The sequence below is a fragment of the Triticum aestivum genome, chromosome 7D, assembly GCF_018294505.1.
Source record: "Triticum aestivum cultivar Chinese Spring chromosome 7D, IWGSC CS RefSeq v2.1, whole genome shotgun sequence".
NCBI classification, from domain to species: domain Eukaryota; kingdom Viridiplantae; phylum Streptophyta; class Magnoliopsida; order Poales; family Poaceae; genus Triticum; species Triticum aestivum.
The window spans coordinates 582,215,751-582,223,477 of NC_057814.1; the positions used below are offsets into that span (position 1 = coordinate 582,215,751).

Sequence of the window (7,727 nt, forward strand, 5' to 3'; positions counted from 1 at the left end):
CCTCCATCGGGGCTGGATCGAGCCAGCGCGAGCCCGATCCCGATCGGGGTCTCCTGTAGCAGTTGACCAAAAAAAACAAAAAAAACAAAAAGAGCTCCTCATGTCTTCTTCGGGGTATGTCGCCGTTCCTCGGTGCTCGGTGATCTTCGATGGCACCAACTATGCCGAGTTTGCGGGGTTTATGCGTATCCACATGCGCGGTCTCCTTCTGTGGGGTGTTCTCTCTGGCGAGGTCCCCTGTCCGCCTTGCCCTGTTGCTCCTATGGCTCCTACCCCGCCAGCACCGCCGGTTCTTGCTGCTGATGCTTCTCAGGCTGATCGCGATGCCGCCAAGGCTCTTGATGATACTGAAGTTGATGCCTATGATCAGCAGATGTCAGCCTATTCGGGTGCCCTTTCTGCCTATCGTGATGATCTATCTGCTTACACTCGGTGGTGCAATGATGATGCTCGTGCTGCTGCTGTTCTTACTGCGAGTGTCCTTCCTCAGTTCGCCTCGGAGTTCATGGGACTTGGCACAGTTGCAGCGATGTGGTCTTATCTCTGTCAGCGCTATCAGCCCTCTGGTGATGCTCTCTACCTATCTGTGGTGCGTCAGGAGCATGCACTTCAGCAAGGTGATTCCTCTGTTGATGAGTTCTATTCACAGTGCTCTACCATCTGGCGTCAGCTTGACTCTCTTCGGACCGTCGTTTGTGGAACTTGCCGTTGCTGTCAGACTACACGGTCCGATTTGGAGTTTCAGCGGGTTCACGAGTTCTTATCTCGTCTTCGCTCTGAGTTCGAGCCTCGTCGTGCTCACCTGCTCGCTCGTGGTCATGTTCCTATCTCGGAGGTACTTGCTGAGCTTCGTGCTGAAGAGACCCGCCTACGCTCTGCTGGGTTACTTGTGGTTCCATTAGTGTTGGCCGCCCGAGCTCCTATGCCACCTACTCGCCTCACCGCTCCACCGCTCCTTGCCTACTCCTTCAGGGGGTGGGTCGTCCTTCTTATGCTGAGAGGGGCCGGTCGCGCCGTGACACCTTCTGTGGCTACTGCTCTCGGCCAGGTCACCCAGAGTCTGATTGTCGTGAGAAGAAGCGAGACCTGAGGCGCTCCTCTTCCAGTGGGACTCCTGGATCCTCCTCGACCCCGTCACTCACTGACCAGGACATTATGAGGCTCAAGCGTCTCTTAGCTTCCTCAGGCTCTTTGTCGAGCGGTTCCGCTGCTGCTGTGACTGCAGCCACTGCTCCACCACCGCAGGCATCTACAGTCAGGTACATCTTCGTGGGTTCTGGATTCTGGAGCCTCTTTTCATATGTCTTCTGATTCTTCCATGCTGTCTTCTCTCCGACCTCTTGATTCGCCTGTTAATGTTCTTACCGCTGATGGCACACCTCTTCCTGTTGCTAGCCGTGGTCTTCTTTCCACTCCATCTTTTTCTGTTCCTAGTGTTTCACATGTTCCTCGCCTCACCATGAATCTTTTTTCCGCTGCCCAACTTACTGATTCTGGTTGTCGTGTCATTCTTGATACCGACTCTTGCTCCATTCAGGATCGTCGCACCAAGGCTTTGGTTGGTGCTGGCCCCCGGCGCCGTGAGTCAGAGGGCCTTTGGGAGGTTGACTGGCTTTGTGTTCCTTCCGCTGCCACCACTTCAGCCAGCACACATGCTCTTGCTGCCTCTTCGTCTGCGTCCTTCCAGCAGTGGCATCATCGCCTTGGTCACATATGTGGCTCTCGCTTGTCTTCTTTAGTTCGTCAGGGCCTCTTAGGGTCTGTATCCGGAGATGTTTCTTTACATTGTAATGGCTGCAGACTTGGCAAACAGACCCAGTTACCTTATCCTACCAGTGAGTCGGTATCTCAGCGTCCTTTTGACTTAGTTCATTCTGATGTATGGGGTCCTGCTCCCTTTGATTCGAAAGGTGGTCACCGCTACTATATCTTGTTTATTGATGATTTCTCTCGCTACACTTGGCTCTACTTTATGAAATCTCGTAGCGAGGTTCTCTCTATATACAAACGTTTTGCTGCCATGGTTCACACCCAGTTTTCCACGCCCATTCGTACTTTTCATGCTGACTCCGCTGGTGAGTTTATCTCCCAGCTGTTGCGTGGTTTTCTTGCGGAACAGGGTACTCTTGCCTAGTTCTCATGTCCTGGTGCACATGCTCAGAATGGCGTTGCCGAACGTAAGCATCGTCATCTACTTGAGACGGCTCATGCTCTGATGATTGCCGCTTCTCTCCAACCCCATTTTTGGGCTGAGGCTGTTTCTGCATCCACCTATCTCATCAACATACAGCCATCGACTGCTCTGCAGGGTGGTATTCCTATGGAGTGTCTCACTGGTCGCTCTCCTGACTACTCAGCTCTTCGTATGTTTGCATGTGTGTGCTATGTCCTTCTTGCCCCGCGAGAACGCACCAAACTGACTGCTCAGTTGGTTGAGTGTGTTTTTCTTGGCTACAGTGATGAGCACAAGGGCTATCGCTGCTGGGATTCTGTTGGTCGTCGTTTGCGCATCTCGCGTGATGTGACCTTTGACGAGTCTCGCTCTTACTACCCACGTCCTTCTACCTCGAGCTTCTCTGTGGACGATCTTTCTTTTCTTCTTCTCCCTGATACACCCTGCTATGTGCCTCCTCATGTTTTTCCTCCTCCGCCTGCACCTCTGCTTCCTTCTCCTTCACCACCGACACCATCTTCCCCATCCACCTCCTCCAACTCTCCACCATCATCTCCAGTCCGTCGCCCTCTCTCACCATTTCCTCTTCACTATACTCGTCGCCCTCGTTCTGAGGATGTTTCCCCTGATGCGCCTTCCACCTCTGGTGCACCTCCTTTCACTCCTCCCCCGGTTCATAACCTCCGTGCTCGGCCTCGCCCCCGCCTGATCGCTACTCTCCTGATCGGTACGGTCTCTTTGTTATTGCTGAGCCCACTTCCTATCGGACCGCCATGACTCAGCCTGAATGGCAGCTTGCGATGGCCGAAGAGCTTGCTGCCCTTGAGCGCTCTGGCGCATGGGATCTGGTTTCCCTCCCTTCCGGTGTCCGTCCCATCACCTGCAAGTGGGTCTACAAGATTAAGACTCGCTCTGATGGTTCTCTTGAGCGCTACAAAGCGCGCCTTGTGGCCCGTGGTTTTCAGCAGGAGCAGGGACGCGATTATGATGAGACATTCGCTCATGTGGCCCACATGACCACTGTTCGCACTCTTCTTGTTGTTGCTTCTGTTCGTCATTGGTCTATCTCTCAACTTGATGTTCAGAATGCTTTTCTTAATGGCGAGTTGCGTGAGGAGGTTTATATGCAGCCACCACCGGGGTACTATGCTCCTGATGGTTTGGTCTGTCGACTTCGCCGCTCCCTCTATGGTCTTAAACAAGCCCCTCGTGCCTGGTTTGAGCGCTTCGCCTCTGTGGTGACTGCCGCTGGCTTCTTGCCCAGTGATCATGATCCCGCGTTGTTTGTTCACACGTCTCCTCGTGGTCGGACTCTGCTCCTTCTCTATGTTGATGACATGATCATCACTGGTGACGACTCTGACTACATAGCCTTTGTTAAGGCTCGCCTTCGCGACCAGTTCCTCATGACTGATCTTGGTCCACTTCGCTATTTTCTTGGGATTGAGATCTCCTCGACCTCTGATGACTTCTACATCTCCCAAAAAAAAATATATTCAGGATCTTCTTGCTCGCGCTGCTCTCGGTGATGAGCGCACAGTTGTGACTCCTATGGAACTCAACGTTCAACTTCGTGCTTCTGATGGTGACCCTCTCCCTAACCCCACTCGCTATCGTCACCTTGTTGGCAGTCTTGTCTATCTTGCTGTTACGCGTCCTGATATCTCCTATCCTGTTCATATCCTGAGTCAGTTCGTTTCAGCCCCCACCTCTGTCCACTATAGTCATCTCCTCCGTGTTCTATGATACCTTCGTGGCACGCTCTCTCAGCGCCTTTTCTTTCCCCGCTCCAGCTCTCTTGAGCTCCGGGCCTACTTTGATGCTACCTGGGCTAGTGATCCCTCTGATCGACGCTCGCTGTCTGCTTATTGTGTCTTTCTTGGTGGCTCTCTTATTGCTTGGAAGACAAAGAAACAGACTGCCGTTTCTCGCTCGAGTACAGAGGCTGAGTTGCGAGCCATGGCTATGCTGACGGCTGAGGTGATCTGGTTACGGTGGTTACTTGAGGACTTAAATGTGTCTGCTACTACCTCGACTCCCTTATTGTCAGACAGTACTGGTGCTATCAGTATTGCGCGTGACCCGGTGAAGCATGAGCTCACCAAGCACATCGGCGTGGATGCCCACTTTGTGCGTGCTGCTGTGCAGGATCAGACCCTCGCTCTTCACTATGTGCCCTCTGAGTTACAGTTGGCGGACTTCTTCACGAAGGCACAGACTCAAGCGCAGCATAGTTTTCTTCTCTCCAAACTCAGTGTTGTTGATCCACCATGAGTTTGAGGGGGGGTGTTAGATGTGTATAGTCTCTCTTGCACTTTACCATACACATGTATATGTACTGGCCCTTGGCCCTCCTGTGAATGTAGTTGCCCATTCCTAACAAATGGATCATCGGCCTAAACTCTTACTGTACATTATTACCACTATCAAGAGCACAACTGCATGGCAAGATTAGTAACAACTAACAACTGTAGATCATGTATATGGAACTGTAGCGCCTCCATCACAAAATACAAAATTAAAAAGAGAACAAAGGCAAGCTCTGTTCAACTTCAGAGACTGTAGACTGTTTGCAAAGGGAAAAGTACAATGAAGAAATAGTATGAATTATTTCATGGCCTTGTTGGAGCTACATCAAGAGATACAGAACTACTTTCAGATTAAATCAAATAGTAATAAACACAAAAGCAAGAAGAATCTGATTTGACACGCAAGTAACGTTGAACATTCACTGGGCAGTCCCATGAATATTTCTTCAGACCAACAAGCAGCACGAGATTACACATTCATAACACAATCGTGCGGGTGCAGCCAACTACATACAGAATACAGAAACTTCCAGACTGAACAGATTTTTCGTGGAAGAGAAAAACTCACAACAAAGTCTGATGAGCAAACAATTTACTTAAACGGCTGGTGAGATACCACAAGATCTCTGTATTTATAATCAGACAAAGGATTCTGATTGCATGAAGATGTTATGTGGTGCTACAATGTATGAACATGTCAGGGAAGCTAACAATCTGGATTACGTCTCCTGATGGGTACTATATCCAACTGACACTTGTGAACAGATGATTTCTAGTACTATTATATAGAAAAACAAGGAAACTTGTTAGAAACATCGTCGCTGTTTCTTTATTGCCAAACACTGATTCCTTAAATTCCCCGTTGACCTGTGCGGCCGGATTATTCACTTTGCTATGTCAGTCGCTAGTGCATGGACAAATCTAAATCAGAGTACAGTATATACAAATACAAATCGGAACAAGCACCCAAATCAGAGTATATACAGTACATACAAATATAAATGACAAAGAAAGGAAGGCAGTAGATTTGTTCACGAATTAGTAAACAGCGGCTACAAACAAGAACGATGTTGTTTAGACCTCAGATACCACAACATCAGACCATCGCCATCACTAATTAGCTCTGCACCACACTTCAATCACCATCAACATCAGACAATCACCTACAGTGAAAAAGGTAGTTTAGAAACTCTCAATCCTCCTAGATCCATCAGACCATCACCATCAGAAAATCACGGCAATCTCGCCGGGTAGGGTTAGGGTCGATGAGGGGCTAGAAGAGGACAGCATTCTTGGCGAGCTCGCCGGGTAGGGTTAGGGTCCATGTGGAGCTAGGGGTAGGAGACGACGTTCTTGGCGAGCTCGCCGGCGAGGACGAGGCGGACGGAGACGGGGAGAGGAGGGGGAGGAGGGGAGAGGCGGCGATGACTTACCACCGGGGAGAAAGCCAGTATGCTGGAGGAGTAACACCGGTGTCGAGGCGTCGGGGCGTCGGGCGGAGTTGGGCGGCGGGGAGGAGGCTGGCGGCGTGCGCTGGGACGAGCGCTTCCCTGAGTCCTTCGACAAGGGTTCTGAACCGCGTGGGTTCGGGAGGATCGAAGGGGATCGGCCCATGCAAACCCCCTGTACCAAATGGGCTGACGGGGTTTTCCGGGGTTTCTGGCCCACGCGAGGAAAAACCTCTAGAAACCCCTCCAATCCACTCGCGCCAAACGAAGCCTCACGGAAAATGTGTTAAAAGTTTTTTTTAACAATTTTCACTCAAGCTTAATTAAATCTAGCAACATAATAAATGTGCTGACATAGCAAATCACATACCACAGAAAAGAAACATTTAACACATTTATGTAGCACTAATAGAAAAATGTCCATTTGTCCCGGTTTATAAGACACATTTGTCCCGGTTCGGAAACCGAGACTAAAGGGTCGGTACTAAAGCCCGGTACCTTTAGTCCCGGTTCTTATATGAACTGCGACAGATGGGGCTCCACGTGCCCACTGCGGCTTGCCCAGGCAGGAGGGCCTTTTGTCCCGGTTGGTAGCACCAACCGGGACTAAAAGGCATCCACGCGTCAGCAGTTCAGGGCTGGGGTTTTTGTTTTTTTCCTTAGGGGAGGGGGGGGGTTGGGTTTTGTACGGTTAATTTAGGGGTTTCATATATTGTGTTAACTAGCTAATAGAGAGAAGTGTCCTCTCTTATCTTTGTGCTTGGTCGACGCTACATATTATACGTATAGAGAGGACTCGACACGCTAGCTAGTAAGCAAATGAAGGAAACCATTAAGTACACAAGATCGTCATGAACATATACAAAGAGAAGTGATCGACCTCGCTTTCTCCGAGAGATTGGTCGAACAACAAGTTTTCGTATATCTATCCGACGCTACTAGCTACATATATACAATATAAGATCTCTTACAATCCCCCTAACATCTGATGTCAAGTTCCACATGGTATTCTCCGTCTTTATCTATGACGTGCTCAAGAAAGAATCCCGCCAACTCCTCTTGAATTGCTTTTATGCGATCTTATGGTAGGAGTTGATCCCGCAGCTGCCAAAGCTAATTTGAAGAAGGGGGTCAATACATATATATGAATGAAACTCAACACAAATGATGGTAATAAAATAAAATCGTGAATATTATTGCTTACGCACTTCATAATCTTCTTTAGAGTAGCCCCGCTTAGAGGTCGTCGCGTTGTAGATGTATTCGCAAATGTAGTATCCACAAAAATTATTCCCCGCGTCCTGCCTCAACCACTTTAAGAGAAATAGAGGTCAATCAAACTGATAATCAAGCATTATAAAATGGTATTGATGAAACTATCTAGAACCAATGGGAGATGCGCGGAACTAGCTAGTCGTACTTACTTTCGGGTGTGTAAATCGCAGCTCCCCCGGCAGTCCCGGAGCTTCTGCGGTGAACACTTTCCAAACCTTGCGAGACAAAGAAAATAATTACTTGATATCAGGAAATGAACAAAGTTGCCGATATGGTGCGATAATGATCGATTGAACCTATTTCTGGAGCATTTCAGTCATGGCCGCATACTCCTTGGGATCTTTTCGTCTTGAGTCTAAGACGGTTACTAGTCCCTGCTCAAGCTTAATCTCTAGGAGAATAAAGTGGAAGCTGCGCACGCATGCATAAATCATCAATTACATTACTACAACCTCGAGTAATAAGGGAAACCGAATATGTACAAGACAGTAACACTCACTTGAATTTGTAAGGAAAGAGTAT

At 49.1% G+C, this 7,727-nt stretch overlaps 1 long non-coding RNA gene across 1 annotated transcript in view; it reads right to left on the reverse strand.

The window, feature by feature from the left end:
- LOC123169677 (uncharacterized) overlaps positions 1–6,102 on the reverse strand; it is an 8,034-nt gene extending 1,932 nt beyond the window's left edge. Inside the window, exons 1-2 of the long non-coding RNA XR_006484919.1 lie at positions 5,916–6,102; positions 5,563–5,645 (exon numbers count right to left, since the gene is read on the reverse strand). This is a non-coding gene — a long non-coding RNA (uncharacterized lncRNA). The remainder of the gene's footprint in view (positions 1–5,562; positions 5,646–5,915) is intronic.
- Between the last annotated feature and the right edge of the window lie 1,625 nt (positions 6,103–7,727).